The sequence below is a fragment of the Lichenostomus cassidix genome, chromosome 1 (assembly GCF_008360975.1).
Source record: "Lichenostomus cassidix isolate B80296 chromosome 1, HeHo_3.0, whole genome shotgun sequence".
NCBI lineage: Eukaryota > Metazoa > Chordata > Aves > Passeriformes > Meliphagidae > Lichenostomus > Lichenostomus cassidix.
In genome coordinates, this window is record NC_139479.1 from 31,359,153 (window position 1) to 31,379,374 (window position 20,222).

Sequence of the window (20,222 nt, forward strand, 5' to 3'; positions counted from 1 at the left end):
ATGGCCTCAAAGAAAATAAAATGAAACCAATACTGCAAGGGAGGTGATGGAAATAAAATATGGCATATCAGCTTGTTTTGATCAATACCAGCAAAACTGTTGTGGGCTTCTGTTGTTACTAATGGACGTCCAGTCAAAGCTTGGCCAATGCAGCTGTGTTGAGATGGTTTCACTGCTCTTAATGCCTGAGCCTCCAGTACAGATGTTTCAGCAATACCTATCCATGCTGAAATCACACCCTCAAGTGCACCAGAGAGGTTTCTAATGATAAAGATAATGAACCAATGAAATGAAGTGGCTGGAAATTGTGAAACGCCTTTGTTGAAGGTCTTTAAATGCAATCTGAGTAAAAAGCTATCTGGAATGATGTAGTGAGAGATGGTCTTGCCTTTAGGCAAATAGACAAAGTAACTGACCTCTTGATATCCTGGCCAGGTGCATGTTTTAACTTTATAATCTTACATTTCCATTGGGTAGTAAACCTTGCTAATCTGTTTTTCTGAGACTCTTGTATTGCCTCAGTGCAATGTTGATACATCAATCTTCAGAGTGACATCCAAGCACTAGTAATGAGTGCTATTAGGTTTGCTTGCAAAATTACATTCCAAAATGACATTATTCTACGATTGCTCTGAATGTAACAAGTAACCTCCCTTCCTGCTGCTAGTTTTTTCAGATCTTGGGCTATCCTTGCACCCAGAGAAAGCCTTAAAGTGTGACGAGCTATTTATTGTCAAGGATGGCAGGTATTTGGGTACAGTTTTTGAATTTAATAAGGGAAAATGTATCTCTACTATATAGAATTTTGCAGGTTGGCTAGTTCTGTGGACTGCATATAAAGAATTCTTTGCCTTTTAAATTCTGCATATGCATCTCTCCAACTTACCTACAGAATTTGTCTGGTGGCTTAATTTGGTTTTGTAACAGGAATGGGTGTTAAAATGATCATTAGGGTATGTGTCTACCAGATTTATCTCTACCAAGTTCCAAAGCACTTGTTCAACTGGGTTTCTGATTGCTATTATAATTAATTTAAATGCTATTTGGTTGGTAGCCTGGAAAATGCTTCTACAGAACAATCCAGATAGAATAGATCCACACTTTCTTCCTGAACTCTGCTTTGTTTGGGTGTAGAGATGCACACATAGACTGTGATGTGCCAACAAATTCCTATGGCTTTCCTGGAAGAGAGGGACAAGTCTGACAATATTTTACAATGATGTCTTTGAAGTGAGTTCCATGTAAATAAAACAGAGTTTGTCTGCATGGGTCCCTGCTCTATGTAATAAGACCCAGGACCCTCGAATGCATTTTTTTCTGTGACAGTGCATCTTCTGTTTAGCGAAACAACTGTGAATTTACCTTCATTATTTTTTCTTATTACACAAGTTATTAATTATATTATTTAGATGTAGCCTGTGAACAGAGAGAGTATATTCCTATGTAATATTTAGTCTTTTCTTTGGCTTAAAAAAATTGTTAATATACAAATTTAAAATTTAGTTAATATGGTATTTAAGATGTAACACTACTTTGTTGTTTAGCCTGTCATTATGTCTGATTATTCCACTACATTATGAGCTTATTCAGAGTAGAAGAGAAAAACATCTTGTCTTCCTGACAAGGCAAAGCAGCAGAAAAAAATGGTAAACCAAAGAGATAGTGGGTCCCTTTCTGCCCCATTACACTGTATTTACACCACTGTTTTTTCAGGCATTTTAGCAAAGTTATTCTGAATTTGCATCTGTGTCACCATGGACAGGATTTGGCCCGCTCTGTGTAAAGGCTACATCCAGTTGTTATGGCAACAAGATTTCTAAAAATTGTGAGAGAAGAATACCAGGTTGTTGTGATAAATGATGCATTAAAAGTGACTGCTTTCTTGTGGATTGGATAGTTTTAATTGAAGCTTTTTTTTGTGTAGAATCCATCTTTATTGATGGATGCAATTAGTCAAGATGCCGTTGTAGCAACTTTATCATTCCAATCACCAGACACTATGCAGGAGATGACCAGGTTAGGTTTTATAGCAAGATGAGAGATTGGTTAGCTTAAATTTATATGACAAACTTATGTTCTATGCATTCCAACTGATGTCTGCAACAGCTGTCACACAGCAGCAGGAATCAACCTAAACCTAATGTTATCACAGTGACAAGAAAGAAACTACATTTTTAACATCTGAAGCATTCTATATCCTGAAACGGGCTTGTGGGAGAGAAAAAAAAAGTTTCTGTGAGTTCCTTTACTTGTTTGTTTCAACATCCTTGCCTGGAGACTTAACTTCTATAATGCTGCCTGATTAACTTCTCTCTGGTCTGTACTAGGTTGAAGTTTGAAGTCTATGAATCTGTTTCACCAGCCTCCTGAATTTACAAATTATTGGGCTGGATTTGCTTGAGTGACTCCACCATCCCCCCTTACAAATTAGCCTGCCAGAGGTCATGTCCTTGGGAGGAGAGCCTTGACTCACACCCTCCTCCTTGAGAGTTATGGGAGGCATGGAATAAGAAGCAAACACAGAAATGAAACCCTGGGAAGCTGAAGGCAGCAGTGAAATAAAGGTGAATTCAGGTTTTAATGATGCAGCATATTACTGTGCTCATACAAACAGAAGCAGTTCTGTTCCAGTTTGCAGACACTGAAGTTCAGATGTTTGCATATTGGTGTCCATATGTCATCTGTTGCCATATGAGATGTTTTGGGGTGTCAAAGACATCAAGGCCTTCTGGGAGGTCCTATCATTTTTTAAGCGGAGACTGGATATACATGATGTGGCACGAATATTTAGGCAATTGAACCTTCCTGTTATTTAGGCTGGACAATTACATAGCTTTGATATTCAGCTGGCACCAGTGTTATCCTTGTTTTGCTTAATCTGTATTAATCTGAAGTCTAACTGTAACAAAATTTAAACACCAGCTCACATGTAGATGCCTATATTGTAGACACTGTATTGTCTAAAAATGGGTCATGAATTTTGTACTTGATCACTATTTTCCAGCCATAACCCTAACAGCAAACAAAACAAAGACAGACAAGTGTTTGGATCTTTTTGTTTTTAATTAATTTTTCATTAGCTCAATTGAACTCAAAATAAAATTTCTACTATTTTCAGAAGGGGGAAGACAGAATGCCTGATTTAGAAATACAGCAACTTAGTGATTTAGAAATATATCTCACTGATAATAAAATCTGGGGGACTGTGGTTCTAAGTCTTCATAGTCTTATTTGTTTCAGATATTTAAACATAAAGTATCACTCTTTCCACTGTCATTGGAGGGAGACACACTTCCACACTGTTTCCTTTCCACTATTAACTAGTGAGCCCAACTCATGAAACATTATGTTCAGAATAGCTTCTAGCTGACCAGAGTTTGATGAGATTAATTACCATGAATGACTGGAAATAACTGATACAGCAGCAATTGGGGTTCCCCAATCTGTAGTGTATAGGAGTAGTGTATAGGGAGTGCATGAGATCAATTACCATGTTTTCACTTTGACAAACAGCTTTAAAATATTGACAGTAATTTATACTGAGAGCTTTTTTTACAGACCTATAAATCTGGAAATTAATTGATAAACTAAGTTTTCAGATAAAATCGCTGCAATGGCCATTATACACACTGATGATTAGAAAGGAGACGTGAGTGTTCTGTGAGCTGCATTAGGTTCTGTGTTGGTGTCCTGCAGTGAGCATGACGAGCAAATTTCAGGATACATATCAATCAATAGGAAGAAAATAATCACCAAGGATCAAATTCAGCAGGATACTTGAGCATAGAGATTGTTTTTTACTGGAATTTCTCCTGTGCTAGAGATTAGGCACCTACTAATCAGAGCCTAGGTTGCTACAAACTGTAATTTGCAGCATTATCCAAAATGTTGCTCTGTCTTTCAATTGCTCTACTTACCTCATTCCCTGGGGGTCATGGCAAAACATTGCTGAGATAAAAGGAAAGTTAACTCTAGTAAATTCTCAGTGCACCTCAAGCACTGTTTTGATGAAAGTTTCTTCTCAGAAGCCAGGATTTAAGCATCCCTCAAAAGGCTATTGTGTCTGTGGCCAAGTTCTGGGGATTCATGGGTGAAGCTGCCACTCTCCTGTGGCCTTGCTCCTTGCCAGGAATTACTGCCCCATGGGAGGAACTGCAGAAACCAGCATGTCCTGAGTCCTCAGCTCCTGCAGCTCCCTGCTGTGCTCAGGGTAAGTAGCCTTCACAGTGCCACTCCCATCACACCATGGTCTCTAGATGGCCAGGAAAAAACACAGCAGCTCAGGTGGGAACGTGAGGGTGAGCAATGCATGGGACTGGAGCCACACAAACTGGTTGTTATTAATCATCACCTTTCAGTTAAGCTGTTGGATCTGAGCACTTGGTTGGTTTTTTTCCTTCCTCTGAGACAATGTGTGCAAGCACATATATTCAGAGAAATGGCTCATGTATTAGAAGGCAGCAAAAATGAAAACCACATTCCACTGCAAGTAATAATGGCTGGAGGCTGTTATAGCACTGTCATTTTTAGCTCTTAAGCAGTGACAGTGCTTTCTGTGCTGTAGAAAAGTGAAGGTAAAATGTAAGTCCTGTTCAGACACTGTTGCTGGGAAGAAAATACATAAATATGCAGCTTTAATGAAAAGAAAAAGCAGCAGTGGTTACAGCCAGAAAAACACTTAAAATGTCTTTTTATTTATTCTTCTCAAACTATGAGGATGCAGATTGAAAAATAAGTTAAATATCACAGGATATTTATATATAATAGCCCTGACCTTGAGTATGATAAAGCTGCTTTCAGATGTGCACAACAGATGATGGTTTAGCTTATTTTTAACCCATGGAACTCCAAAATAGGATGACATTAAACAAAACCCAGAGAACATATATAAAGCAACAGAACTATGTCAGATTCCTCTTGCCCTCACACTCAGTTGTGCACATTCTGATAAAATCTGATGCAGTGCATTTGCCATCTGAGGTATAGTGGGAAGCTGCAGGTATAGCTCGAGAGAGGAGAGAGAGAAAAATGAGCAAGATGGGACTTGACTAACACTGCAACTTGTGAGCCCCTCAGCAGCAGCAGTTCAGCTGAAGTTTTGTTTTTCAAGGATCTTTGCTCTCAAAGCAACAAGGAGTCCAGGTAGTCTGGAGTAGTTAGAAAAGTCATAATGTTCCTTTCTCCTCTGGCAAACAGTCAGAAAGGAAAAAAGGATCTGGAACAGAGAGCAGACATCAACCTTTCTTCTGTTCTCTGTGAGGCATTGACTAGGACAGGAGCATGAAATACTGCCTTGGCACACAGAGCAAGCATCTGAGCTGATGTAAGATTCCTCTGTTGGGAGCACAGGGGCAACGCTCTTTGTCAAATTGCATAGAAAAGAGTAAAATGTATATACATTATTTTCCTTTATATTTGCAGAGTTATTAAAAATTCACGGCTCTGTTCTTCAAGAAATTAATCAGGCATGAATTGAATGAACTGAAAAGTGTGGTTTATGTTGCACCAGTATATTTGGAATGGAATTGGAAAGTGGACAGAACTCATGAACCAAAACTAACTTCAAGTGTGACCATCATACACAGTGCTGCATCCATTTCCTTAGAAGTTTATGTGAGGATTAAACAGGCAGAAGAATATTTTTAAAAGCCTTTGCTTTTCCCTGAGGGATGTTGTTGATGAAGATCAGGTTCAACTGACCTGCTGCTGCACAGGTTGTGTTGGAGCCACAGACCTGTCTCGGGGTTTGAGGATGAGACATGGGCTACACTTATTTATTGCTCTTTCTCTGTGGTCTGCAAAGACACACAAAGAGGAATTTGGGTTGGATGATCACCAAGACCCTCAAAGCATTTCCAGTTACACCAGCTGATGGATTCTGTGTCTCTGCAATGAAAATGGTTGAATAAGAACAAAGCAGCACGATGATAACAGCTGATGTAACTTCTTCTTTGTTGAGAACATATAGTATGGTACAAAATCAGGGAATTAACAGCACATGAAAAGGTACTTTCTGCATGGCCATTTAGCAAAGTTAATAATTGAAACAAGTAAAATACATAAAAATGCACCATAAACTATATTAAATTTGTGCTGTTTCAAATTAGATTTATATTTCAAGAGGACATAATGCAACCAAATGTTTTGCTGAAAAAAACTGAAAGGATACCAAGTGTTACTAAAGCAGCTGGAAATTTTCCTATCTTACTAAGTTATGTCTTCTCCAGTAAATTTTGGTCAATTAAAATATTATGAACATTAAATATTAAAAATGTCAAACTACATAAAGGCCCGAAATTTATGCTTTTGAATTTAAATATGGAAGCATGAAATATTTTGAAAATTAGTAAGTAGTAGGATGCTACTTTCAGTTATTTCAATGAAAGCATTTCATCTAATAACTTAATTAATTTTGCTGTTTGTTAGTTACCAATGCCATAATAATCAAAAACTTGTCTGGAATTTGACTGCTTTTTATTTGACTTTTGACTAAACTTTTTATTTGTCTTATATATATGGACTCTTTAGAATTATTCACATTGTGCTCTTTTCATTTATATTAAAGGGTTCCCTGCATCCAAAACTATTTAATATTAGATATCTTTTATAAATTTCCCTTAACTATCTTTTTATTCCGCACTAATAACCTCCTCTTATTAATTCTCTTAATCCACATAGTTGTTGGTTTACCAATCTGAAAAGACATCCAATTCCAATCTTCTAGTAAATAATCTTAACACCTGACTTCACCTAGAGGAAAGTGGATTTTTGAAGCAATCACAGCTGACTCTTCTTTACACAGAACTCATGTTTCTGAAAGATTTTAATTGTGAGCTGTTTGGCCTCAGGTATCAGGATGAGAAACCTGATAGCTGGCATATATCATTGTGGTAGTTTTGATTGGCCCAAAACATCAGTAAAGTATTTTTAACATCTAGGAGAAATTTGGACCCCTCAGAAGCTGTTGTGGTAGGCCTGGGGAGGTGTCTGAGGGGTAGGGAGTTGCACAAAGATGGCTCCTGCGCATGCTGAGTGAAAGTTCTGGAAGTTTTTACATCAAGTCCAGCAGAGCCAATCTCTGATAGCTCTGAAGGTGATGGACATGCTGCCGGCCGAGTTTGGGCCAGTTGGAGGTGCTGGATACACCTCTGTGAAAACATATTTAAGAAGAAACCTGAACAAGGCAGGCACGCACTTCTTTCACTTTTTTGTAGTTGGAGGAGGAGAAGGTGGAGGGAAAAATATGTGAAGGGAGAACAGCATGGAGATGTCAAGGTCAGTGAAGAAGGTGGGGGAGGAGGTGCTCCCAGTGCCGGAGCTGAAAACTCTCTGCTAGCTGTGGTGAAGGCCATGGAGGGGCAGGAGGTCCCCTGCAGCCCATGGAGTCCACAAGGATGCAGAAATCCACCCACAGCCCACTCCAGAGGAGCAGGTGGATGCCTAGAAAAGACTGTGAACCAGTAGGAGTCTCATCTAAGAGTTAAAACTGCAAAGGCCTTGGAAGGGAGAGAAAGGCCTTTTCCTTGCTCCTGGCATGGGAGCAGCCTGGCCTCGGCTTGGGAGAGTCTGCACAGCAACCCATGGACAGAAGGACTCATGTTGCAGCAGAATTTCGGGCGGGATGTTGCTCGTGAGATTAGACCCAGGCCAAAGGACTGTCTCTCGTGGGAGGGACCCCATGGCTAAGTAGAGAACCTCTCTCCCTGATTGGACTGACCAGAAAGCCCCTACCCTGCCCCTTGTCTATGTTGTTGGTTTGGAAAGAGGGAAGGGGGGTGACTGCAGAGACTGCTTCTTAAGAGGGTGGGGGTGAGAGCAGAAAAACTGTCTGGACAGAGAGAGAGAGAGAGAGAGAGAGAGAGAGAGAGAGAGGGAGAGAGAGAGGGAGAGAGAAGTGGAGATAAAGAGTATTTGTAATAGAAGAATTGTGGTGATGAATAGATTTAAGAAACTGCTCTGTGGACTGAGAAAAGACCACACACCCTGCCTCCCTACCCGGCTTGTTGATTATAAAGGAGGAAAGGGGGTGACTACTATAGGTTTGTAAGGAGGCGGGGAGTGAACAAAAACGGTATGAAAAGTTTATTTTTGCCTTGCATTTATCCTCCAACTCTGTTAGGTAATTAAATCACTTTTTTGCAACTTTAAGCTTGGAGCCTGGTTGCCCTCTTTTCATGCGTCCTCCTGGCAATGTCCTATCTCAAACCTTGACAATCATCTCTTCTTGAAGGAAAGAACACAGCGTTTCTGTGAACAGTTGTGTAGACACTGGAAGTCCAGAAAGGCAGTACTTTGTACTAAAATGATCTGTGGTCACAGGAAAAGTTAGGAAAATCTCTGAATAAAATGCTGATTACCAGGTAATAGTAAGGACTTCTTCCTTGGGATTTTTTTTTTTTAAATTTACTCGTATGTTTAAATGGGACAATGTTGCAATGTTGAAGTCCAGCATATCCACCAAGAAAGTCCATCTCCCTGTAGCGTAGCAGGGGCCTGAAATCTGCATCACCTTATTTCGTCCTGCACCACAAATTGCTTTTTCTCCCACAGAGCTGATTTTATCATTCCCAAATGCCAGGTACTGACCATTGGATCCATCATCTCCTGAACAATGAAATCCTCAAATAGGATTTCAATAATCCAGTTTGTTTAATTTAATTTATTCTGAGACATTTTTAGAGAGTACCATCCAAGTTTTACAGTTTTATGCTATTTCCTTCAGACCTGATGGAAAACATTGCCCCTCCCAAGCCCTGGATTAGACAAAAATATCCAGGGAGAAAATGTTATTAGGTAGACTGGTAGCAGAGGCTGCAGACAGGTATCCTCATTGCTTTGTAGGAAAAATATTACCTGCTTTCTATACTGCAGTGGAACTTCTGGAAGAGAAAAAAGTGGGGTTCTGGGAGGGAAAACTGCTGGGAGAAGCTGATCCAGGTGTCCAAGGGCAGTTCAGATCCCAAGCAGAGCCCTGGTGTCACTGTTTGGGTTATGAGAAGCCAAAACCTCTAGGCAGCTCTACTGAGAGGGTCCTCCACAGAGAGGCAATTTGTGTTCCTTGTCCCATTTCCATTGGGATTGAAAATAGGCCTCTGCAGAGACAGCAGCACAAGGGGGACTGGGGGAAGAAAGATCTGGGGCTGCTCCTCTTTCCTAGACACAGCACATGCTCCTCTAAAAGTAAAAAAGAAATCTGTTTTCTGCATATTCTGTAAACACTAGGCAAAAACATCCTGAGAGTTGTATGTTTCTGCTCCCAGATATCATCCTGATAATCAATAAATTCTACAGCTGGGGATGGGAGGATGATTTATGGGACAGTGAAGTATCAGACTTACACTCCGTTGATGTATTGATGCACTATATTTTGGAGGCAATATCCTGCAGTGAAACATTGATTCAAAACATGGTCTTAACCAGCAGCAGCATCATGGAATAACCCTGTGTACCTTAATGCTTTCTCTTTTTTCTGTGTCCATGAGATTAAAACATTTGGGGTGATGCCATTATGCCATTGCTGACCTCCTCAAAAAGAAATGATCCTCATTTCTACGAGAGTCACACTTGGACCAGCTGTCCCCTTCAACTGGTGCACAGAAGATGTTGGATGTTGTCTCCACAGAGGGTAACTAGATGGTGTAGACACAGCTGGAGGGACCAGGTAGCATTTGCAGCCTGGCCAGTGGGGGCTGCCAACGCCTCTGAATGAGAAGAGGATGACTGATCCCTCCTGTCACATTGCCAGCATGGTCTGTGTTTACTCTCTTCTTCCTCCCCATCAACCCTGAGCAGTGTTTGTTTTCAAGAGGCTTTGCTTTGCCACCTCCCCAGCGAGCTCTGAGCAGTGCAGCCACCAGAGTATATCGAGCAGCAAGACTGCATTAAGGAAACCTCCTCGGGAAACCAGCGTGCCACGGTGCTGAAATTAGACAACATATTGTACAACACAGCCGCAGATATTCAGATGCACATTTTTCCTTGAAGTCCCGTAGGCACATTCAAGTCTGAGCAGTGAAGAGTACAAACAGCTGCAATCCTCAGGAGCCATGGGCACACTGCTGTCACCAGCTACTGAAGTGCAAGTCAGTGACTTGGAGCACCTGGAGGAAAAAGGTCTGCTATCCAAACAAAATGTGATTACTCATCAGGGAGTAGAGCAGGAGAAGCAGAATCCGACTGCAGAGCTCCACAAGAAGATTTGCAGAAGGGAATTAAGTGTTCAGATATTATTCTTTGAATTTTTTTTAGCATCACATATCAATGCAGCTATGCCACTGTGCTCTGATGAAGAGTATTGCCTGCTAAAAAATCCTAACAACTTCCTTTTGGGAAGAAAATAGCAACAGGTTATGTGCAATAACACTGCAAAGCTTGTTATAAATTCAATGAGCCAACAGACTTCTCAAACATCTAAGCCCTCAGTGTGCCTCTCAGATACAGTGATTGTTTTGGAGCAGATGGAGAACTGAGAAGACACCCAAAGCTCAAGGGAGCACCTGGCATCCTTTCTGAGGACTACATAACTGTGCATCTTTGGGCTGTGTCCTTATTAGCTTGTCAGTGAGCCTAATCGCTAATGGTATTAATGAATTCCCTTTCTCATGAGGACCATCAAACAAAAGAAGAAACCAAGAAGAACCTGTTGAAAACTTTTTTCTTGAGTAAGATACAAAGATAAAAATTAAATCTGTGGTCTAGAATGGGGCATGTTCAGGCTACTTACCATGTGCATTTCGCAAATGCACCCAGTTTTGAGGGAGTGATAAGAAAGTCATATGGTTCTCAGTTGAGACATCTCCACACACAGAGACAAAACAAAAAAACCTGCAAAAACCAACCAACCAAAACAAACCAACCAACCAAACAAAAATACAAAAAAAGAAAAAAAAAAGAAAAAGAAAAAAAAAGAAAAAAAAAAAGGCATTCCCTTTTCTCCATAACCTGGAAGTACATCAAAGACCGGAATGCTTCTCTGGAGAGTAATACAAACATCCTTAATAGCCAGGATTGCTAAGGAAACACAAAATAGAGCAAAGGAGATGAATTAGTTGTTCTTAAGCACCTGAAATTTTCTTCAGGCAAAAGCAGTCTAGCATTTAGCTACAAAGCAGGGAACCACTTACAGTACTAAGCACTTGTTAGAAATTTTCAGACTAGCTGAGAAATTCTGGTGCAGATGTCACTGTCTGTGTCTATTTTTGGCTGTGTTGCTGTGCAATTAAACTAGAACTCTTTTCTGCTCATCTGAAGGATCGGGTAGCAATAAGTGAAGATAACCATACAGCATTACTTCCATGAGGACTTTAGCACTTGAAAAACATTTCCTTGCAGGAGTCTCAAAATATTTGATGTTAGTTATCATCATCTCACATGAGACAAAGTTTAACAGCAAGAAACTGATTTGTGGCAGAAATTTCATTCAGTAGTGATAGAATTTCAAAGACAGTGATAGAATCTGGCACTCAGTAGTGTGTATCCTTTGCAGTATGTCTTGATAAAAGTTTAATGATGATTAGTTACTTGGGCAGCCGGCCAGCGCACTCTGCTAATTGTAGAAGAGAGAACATTTATTTTGACTTTAAAAAAAACCCCTCCAACTCAAATTAGAAGATGCTAAATTAGAGTAGGTCTGACTTGTGTTTTGAAAGAAGAGAAAGAAAAGAGGAAGCAATAGTGACACTTCAACTTCAGCAGGTGTGTCTCTTGCAATGAAGTTTACTTTCGTTTCTTCAACTTTCCAAATCAGAGATCAGGGAAAGAATTAATCAATTTTCTGAATAATTCCATTTTGAGGAATAGGCCTTAGTGTCAGAGCACAGAAAAGAAACAATGTGCTGCCAATATATGCTGGAAATGATTTGTAACTGGACAAGAAATCATTGAAAGATTTTTTTTGTATGCCCAAAAACCACTGAAGGTACAGCTTCTCATGCTCCATCTATGTGAAGAAGGTTTTTGCTTGTACATTTTTGCTTGTTTTGAATTGCAGCTCTCTGGAGGCCTCCATACTGTTCTTTTTCCACAGTAAATCCTGCCTAAAGTGGAGCAAAAAATCTTCAGCTGTTAGAATTAAAGGATCTTCTTTGTTTACTGGAGATTTTTCTTGGGGTTTTTGCTTCCTTCAGGCAAAAACTTGAAAAACAGAACGTGAACCATTGTAAGCCCTTTCAAAAGTCTCACTGAGCGAGTTGATTGGGGCCTTACACTACCCCATTAAACACTGATGCAGGGAAAACTGCCCACATCCTTCACGAAGTGGTGTGCTGGAATGTGGTGGCGAAGAGCAGCATCTTCTGCTGGGAAGGCAGAAGACTGCTCACCAAGGTGGATTTTTACCTTGCTGCGGCTGCTGCCACCAAGATAATCAGCTTAAAGAGGACATAAGATAATCATGATTATGCTTCAATCACTGACAGACACAACAACTTGTATACACTATTAATCAGTTTGTCACACATCATGCTATGCACTGAAAATATTGTGATAGATGCAGCTTTTACTGAATATGGAGCTGACAGCAAATGGGACATGCGGGAATTTTGCCTTCAAAAATACAGAAGTTCCCTGGCCTATTCTTCCAGCATGTTACTTTTCCATTGAGAAGGAGCAGAACCACATTAAAGCAAGCTTGGGATGTTGTAGAAGAGGACCAGTGAGAAGTGGAGTACAAGATATGACTTGGATTCAGAACAGCAGTCCTCTGCAACAGATTTGGCAGACCCTAAACCAAATAATTTTTTCTTGTCATTCTTTGTGTCTCTGAGTTGACCAAGACACTGAATAAGTGGTGTAGCATTCAGAGGTAGGCTACAAGAATGAATCAAAATAGGAGCAAATGATGTGCTGTTAGACAGTAAGAAGGACAATACGTGGCAACTTAATCATCTGCTGTAAATACCTGTGCTGAAACATAATACACTAATGGAAAAGCCATACTGAGGAGAAAAAAACGCTTGTCACAGGTCATGGAATTCTAATGGATGTAAGTAGAGAGGTGGGGTACATGACCACGAAATGATTTGCCAAGGGATGTAGGCATATGATCAGACTTTTGGAGGCAGTTTCTAATTCCAACACGGGTTCTCAGGCTCTGCATGGGACCTATGAGATTCTTTTGGCAGAGCAATGAGGGACATCAGGTTTAGCGTCCTGAAACAGTTCTCTTCAGTGGTCCAATATTAATTAATTTGTCTTCAATTTTTCCTGGCTTTAGTCTTTTGGTACAACTCTAAGCAGTGAGAATAATTAATTTTTCAGGTCTAGGGTAGAAACACTTCTGAAAATTCATTCTTGCAGATACTATCATCCTATCAGTGTCCATTTCACTCCAAGATTTATGAGATTTAATAGGGGAGATGAGTTACAAGGACAACTATTCCCACAGTGAAACCAATTTGTCCTAAATGCTCAGCAGAGTCAGGAATAATTATGAAAAACAGCAGAAGAAAGTGTATTTCAGACCTTTTCTGAGTCATAAAGAGAAGATAGACAGGTGGTGTATGACTGCCAGAGGAAACATGGATGATCATGTCAGCCACTGCACAGCAGCTAACAGGAATGTAGGACAGGAATAAAACAGCCCTGCAGACAGCAAGGTGAGAGCAGGAGGGGATAGGAACCCTCAGGCAGTGATGCAAATTCCTTTGCAGCCCATGGAAAGCCATGCTGGAGCAGATAGACACAGAGCAGCCTCTGGAGGACCCCAGCTGCACCAGATGTGTGTGTGTGCACCCTGCATCTCAGCCCTGTGCTCTTGAGCAGGGGGAGGGAAAGAGAGGCCGTGTGGGCATCCAGCAGCCAGCCAAGGGTAACCCAAAACATTGATCTACCACTTTCAGCTTCTTCATACTGATGCCTTCTTCTGTAGGGTATTGCAACATATATAATTTACACAAGTGTAGTGAAAATAATTGCAATTATTAATTCTTTTCATACCTTGTAAAATTAATGTTAGTTCAGTGCATTAAGCCAAATCACAACAAGGAAACCTTTAGGAAAAAGTTTGGACGGATGAATTTGTCCTTGCAGTCTATCTCTAAATTTTAGTCAACTTCCCAATTCCCACACATTGTGCTACACAGTTGCTGTGTTTAATTACCAGCATTAATACATTTCTTGGTATGAAACACACTTGTGACTTTTACCTTAGACACTAATAAATTGAGTTAGATAGTGGTAAAGAGAAAATCTCAAACACTGACATCGTTAAGGTTAATAACACAGTAGTTTACCAAAGAAGCTCCAAACCCTAATTTGAATTGATTACCTAAATAGTTTCATTACAGGATGCTAACTAAATCAAGCCCATTGACAAAGAAATGACTTTGCTGTCCTAATTATTAAGGTAAAAACATATGTACACTTTGAAACTTGATTGTGACTCCTATCACTTTGTTAGGTAAATTATAAACATACAAAATATTTAAAGTTGGATACACAGTGAAAGAGTCCATGGATATCAGTAAATCTTTACAATTAAGAGGAATAAAGCTCACAGTTAGTTAACTCCTTCAAATGAATAGACTTAAGTATAGCCCCCCTTTTAAAGCAAAATTCTTGTAACACTGCATTCCATGAAGAATTAATTTTACTGGGGCAAGGGATAGCAGATGAATATAAGGATTTTTAGAAAGTTGAGATCTTTATACTGAAAGGTTAAAACCCTCAGCCCAGGTTGAGGAGCAGGGAACAGGGGAACCCCAAAAGCATGGAGGAAGAGGTGAGGCACGTGGCACAATGGACTTCACAGTGAGAATGTATTTATAAACTTCAGTTTTTATAAACTTCAGGATTAGCACATGTGGGGACATTACTTACCTGTAGGGGTCAGACCAGAAGTAAATGCATGGGGGAGAAGTCAGTGAGACAGTTTTGGGGAAGATAGGAAGGGCAAAAGAAGATGGAAATTACATGGGCTGAGATGTGGGGACACAGCAATCTCTTTGTAAAAATTAGGCAACTCCTGTTCAAGGGAAACATCTAGTGGGAGGGAGGTGAGCAGAGAAGGGCAGAAAGTGACATTCCCAGCGAGACAGAATCATCCCCAGTGTGCTGCTCAGGTTCTTCTAGAGATGATGCAAGGAAATGTCCTTCTGTTTTCTTGTTCTTGTGCCTTGTCCTTTCCTCAGAAACCAGTTCTCAGGTGGCTCAAACAGATGTTACATGCTGACTGGAGCTTCAATGTCCCTGAAAGTGCAAAGCCACATGTGTTAAAATTTAGTGCTGGAGCTACTGTCAGAAAAACGCCAATGCTTAAGTTCACCAGCTCTCAAATATGCAGTATCACAGCCTCCTTAAACCATCCTTGTACATAATAGCTCTTAATTATGCTCCTTTCACTGGATTTTATGATGGACTCCTCCAGTAGTCCTTGTACCAGACTGCAGCAGTGTCACTGTGTTTACAGAAACATTTCCTGCTGGTGGGGTGTATGAAAACAAAGGCATTTAATGAAGGGTCTGCAGCAACCTTGGAGGAGCAGCACTTTTGTCTGCTTTAGATCACATTACACAATCTTCTTTATTTCGTTTTCATTTGCATCAGGGATACACAGCCTGAAGAGTGACCTACTTTTCCTGCAATATTTGCTTTGCTTTTAATTATAGGAATTATCATGCCCTGATCGCTGGCATAGTCCCCAGAATGTTGACTTTTTTCTTGATATTATTGTTATATAGATTACACAGACTACTTGCCAGCATGTTGCTCTCTAATTATCTAGCTGAAGATGTTGCCTATGCCACAGACAAGCAGGAGGGTTTTGTGTGGAGTATCTTTGAACATTTCTCAGGAGGCTGCTGTACAGCAATTGTTATACATAGACTCCTCTGGGGGACAGGTATGGTTCCATGTTTCTCCTAAATACCCTCTTCTTTCGTATATTGTTCTTCCCCCACTTTCAGTGCAGCTTTTTTAACAAAGTGTATAACGCAGACAGAGCAGCCTGGAAACCATCAAATGGCTGGCACAACTCTCAGTCTAGATATCACAGTACCACTTTTCCCCCTTCTTAGACAGATAGATTAGGAAGATTTTTCTTTACAAAGTTATCTCATCTCTTTTTATTAACTTGGTTATTAGGTTTTTTTCCCTGTCTTTATTAACTCATTTATCCTGAAAATTAATGCAGGTTAATTATATTATCATTCAACAACAGAAAAATCTGTATTTGGTTTAAGTGATTAGGACAGTGAACCAAACTGGTAGTAACACCAGAGGGAAAGGAGTAAAACTTTTCTGCTTCATGGTGTGACCCAATATTTCTTGGCTTCAGAGTAACAAATATTTGGGTTTAAAAAACAGATACTAGCAAAGATTGGTTTTGCCAGAAATACAGTAAGATGGGAAATATTCTTATCATGAATATCACAGGAGGGATTGCATGACTTGGTTAATGGAAAACAGTTTCAAAACATTTCCCTCTGGTAGAAAATGCCATTGTTACTGCCATAGAGTCATCCTTCTCCAGTCTCAATCTTCACAACTGTTCTATCCTGAATCCTTATTAAAAAATCTTAATTAAACAGTGAAGGGTTTTTTTGGATTAGATCTGAGTTGTGTCCTGGTCTGAACAATCAGAAAGTCACTGGCTAGCCCCGACAGGGAGGGTACAGCTGGTCATCATCTGATTTTACAAGTGTCTTTTCTTATTGAGCTTCTTAAAGAGAGTCTACACATGTGTGTGCAAAGCCTTGGTCTCCTTCTCCAACAATACTGCTGGGCAAAAAAGTTAACTGACAATGTTTTTACATTTATGAAAGTAACTGAAAGATGTAGTAAATATATTATTGAAGCCAGATCAGAATTGCTGGTACTTCTACACTCTCTAATAATTTAGTTTCCCATTTCATCCCTCAATGAACTGATCCTATAATTGCTTACACTGCAGAAATGTTAATTTTCTTATGGCAACTCTCTTTTGGAATGAGATTATATGCTCCCATTAATAAAAACAAATGAAAACAAAAACATAGGTTTTCTTCTGAGGGAAGTTCAGTTCAGGAACTATTCCAAATGGGCAGCATGGAGGATTCAGTCTGTCTGCCCAACCTACTTCAATGCTATCATAGCAATTTTTGCCCCTCCCAGTATGCAGCTGCCCCCACACCACCTTCCAGGACAAACATTGCATACCCAGGTTTTCATGCCGAAACACAGCCCACATCACTTGAGAAATTTGCATCTGCCATAAACTGCACAAAAGTCGCACTGGTTCCTGATGGCTAAATAGATCCCCCATGCACCCTGGCTGTGTGCTTTGCAATGTGGACCCAGCTGTTCCGCTCTGGAGGAGGCTCCAAGGCACTCTGATCTCAGTCACTCCACACCACTTAGAGAGGAGCTGAAGACCATTTCCAGTTGCAGTGTGGCTGCAAAGCTCCACGAGGTTTTTCCTTTGTCCTCCTGCTCTGTATGTTATTGGCTGTTTTTGAAATATGCATCCCGCCTTATCAGTAGTCTATTGGTGTGTTCCCCCACCTTTCTTCCCCTCAGACCTTCCAGGATTGGCTCCCCAGAGCCAATCCCTCCCCCCTTCCCTTCCCTTATAAGCACATGCCAGCGTCAGCCCAGGCATGACTGTTTTTGGGCTCACAGCCCCTTCACCCTTCCCCTACATTCTACCCCCTTTCCCCTTCCCTGCAACCCCCCCGAAGACCCGAATAAACCTCCCTGGGAGAACAGAAACAGTCTCCAGTATGTTCTTTCACCTCACTCCTGTTTCCTGCAGAATTTCTGTCGCTCAAGCTTCATGCCACGCTGCACGCTCCCACGGGATCGCAGCGCCCCAGCTCCAACCAGCCCAGACTTGCGTGGGGGTTCGCATCACAGCAGGGACCCCTTTTTTGTGAGGTTTCGGGGGTCCTGCCGCCTCCCCAGAGTAAGTAACCTCAATTTCCGACAGGAAATAAAATTTTGTAGTGTGGGTGCAGCCAACAAGGAGTCTCAGCTGTAACCCTGCCCCAGTGTCAGCTCTAATTCTTATGCGAGATGAGCAGGCCCTGTTCCTATAATGCTATTCTTGTTCTGGCAGCCCCTGGGACAGATTTCAGGTGTACCAAAATATCTTGCCTGGGGAAGGCAGGTGGCCTAAAACTGCCAGCTCAAGTGGGGCTCGGTACCTCCTGACAAAACCCTTCAGGTCCTTGCTTAAGGGATGTCCATAGCCATGTTCATTCCTTGCCCAGCAGTGTTCAAGCTTTCACAGGGAGATGAATGGAAAACTGTAGACAGTAAGAGGTGCCCCACAAAATAATTTGGTTTTGTGGCTTGACAGACTTCTGCCCCTTCTCCCTTCCTTTCATCTTAATTTGTTTTTATTGCTATAAATGCACTCACATTTCTTTACGTCTACATGCCATACAACATGTTTCCACACATCTCTTCACTGGCAGAGCCAGTCCCTTGTTTTTTAAGTAGTGATGTTCTGTAATAAACATCAACATGGCAGGAGTCTTCTGACACATTAATTGTATTCCACAAGGCGTGAGGTTCTCCATTTGTTGTTTTTTTTTTTTTTAAACCTGGAAAGACAAATTTTTTGGTTGATTTCATCCGTTTACAAGCCAAGGAGTTGTATTCCTATGGAGTGCTGTAAAAGGCTGACCACTTATGCAGACATAAACAAGGTGTGGAGATTAACAGAGGATTGAGAGGACATGGATTTCTGTAAAAACAGCAGAGAAAACATCCATTTTAAATAATGCTTTTCTTCACAAGGTGCTTGAGTAGGGTCACCACACACATGTACAAAATGGGGATAAACTCTATCTCATCTTTCTTGCCAGAAGGGAAAACAGAGCGTTTGCAGACGCAGACACCACTGTTACCTCTGCACAGTAGCTAACTGTAAAAATGCAATGAAGGTAATGAGCATAGCAGTGGCTTTTCCCAGAGTTAAATATTAAAATGTGTCAGAAATCTAAATTACTAAATCTCCATCTATACACGTAAATTTGGTCTGATTTAAGTAATGTGAATGTGTGCATCATCTTTCAATTTAATGGCGATTTCCCTTTCCTTATTAACCTGCTTAAGAGATATTTAAGCAATACTGAAGTAATTGAATCTCAAAACAGTTCAAATATCTTACTTGAATTTCATTAATCCATTCAAAGTTTTTCCCAGATTTGAAATATCACAGTGCTCATTTTGGACAAACTTTGTGTATTTGAATGAGGTATACCAATCACTCCCTTATTTATGGATATTATTTCATTTACTAAAAAATAACATCTCTTTAGACAAGGATTGGTGTCATAGACAACCAGACATACTTGAAAATATTATTTAAGATGGGGACATTTCAAAGAGGTAGGAAAAGCCTGAATTATGACTCCGACCCTTTCAATCCAGGCACACTATTTTGTGGCAGATCTTGTTATTTCTGTCTCTTGAGGGGAAACTTCACTACTACTGGAATCTTCACTCATCTGCTTTACCCCCATGGGCTAGACAGGTCTAAGTTCTCATCATGGGAAGCTGAAACCACTTATTTTGAAGCAATGAATTATTTACACAAAGGCAGAGGGAGGGAGATCAACAGTGTCACTTCTGTATTTCTTGGCAATTCAGGGAGATGTGCTTGGTTCAAATCCAAGATCAGTAACCCCAGATAGGAAGAAGCAGAAAAGCCCTGGAGTGTTTTCCCTTCAGTGATGCCTCTGACTGCTGCTATCTATACATTGGTCTTGTTTAACAGAAAAGAAAATCCGATGGATTGGTGCACTCTGGCTTCAAGTATTTGAGTTGAGAGAGCACTTCTCTAGCCTTGGCTGATTAGCTGATGAGCTTCCATTTAATAGCTGTATTGTAAACAATAATTGATAACATTCTCCCTGATTGTGCTTCATCTCAGTTTACTTGTTCCCCCCTCTCTCAAACTCTAAAAGCCTCTTTTTATTTCACTGTATCCCTTAAACTTTTATAAAAATAATAAGTTGCTCTCAGTCAACAACTGAGTTCCAGAAAAAGTAGGAGATAAAAAAGACTAGGTCAGGGAGAGTCCCAAACACAGCCTGCAAATTCTGAGCAGCTCTCGATCATCATGTAGTCAGAAAATACAGAACTTGAAAGATATAGCACTCAAAATCCAGAGAATAGTGTAGGTTCTGAAGTGTCTTTCAAAGGAAGAACAGTATCTACTGAAAAGCTTTGGAGAATCAGTCATAAGAGTTGCTTTCCACACATTTGTTTAACTTAATTTTGACAGGAGGGCAGCCCAA

At 40.5% G+C, this 20,222-nt stretch overlaps 1 long non-coding RNA gene across 1 annotated transcript; it reads right to left on the reverse strand.

Annotated features, from left to right (window-relative positions):
• Positions 1-14,755: 14,755 nt before the first annotated feature.
• On the reverse strand, positions 14,756-18,372 carry LOC146444467 (uncharacterized). The gene is made up of 2 exons (XR_014849586.1): positions 18,337-18,372; positions 14,756-15,186 (listed from the first exon to the last, which is right to left on the reverse strand). It is a non-coding gene; the product is annotated as an uncharacterized LOC146444467 (long non-coding RNA).
• Positions 18,373-20,222: the final 1,850 nt, after the last annotated feature.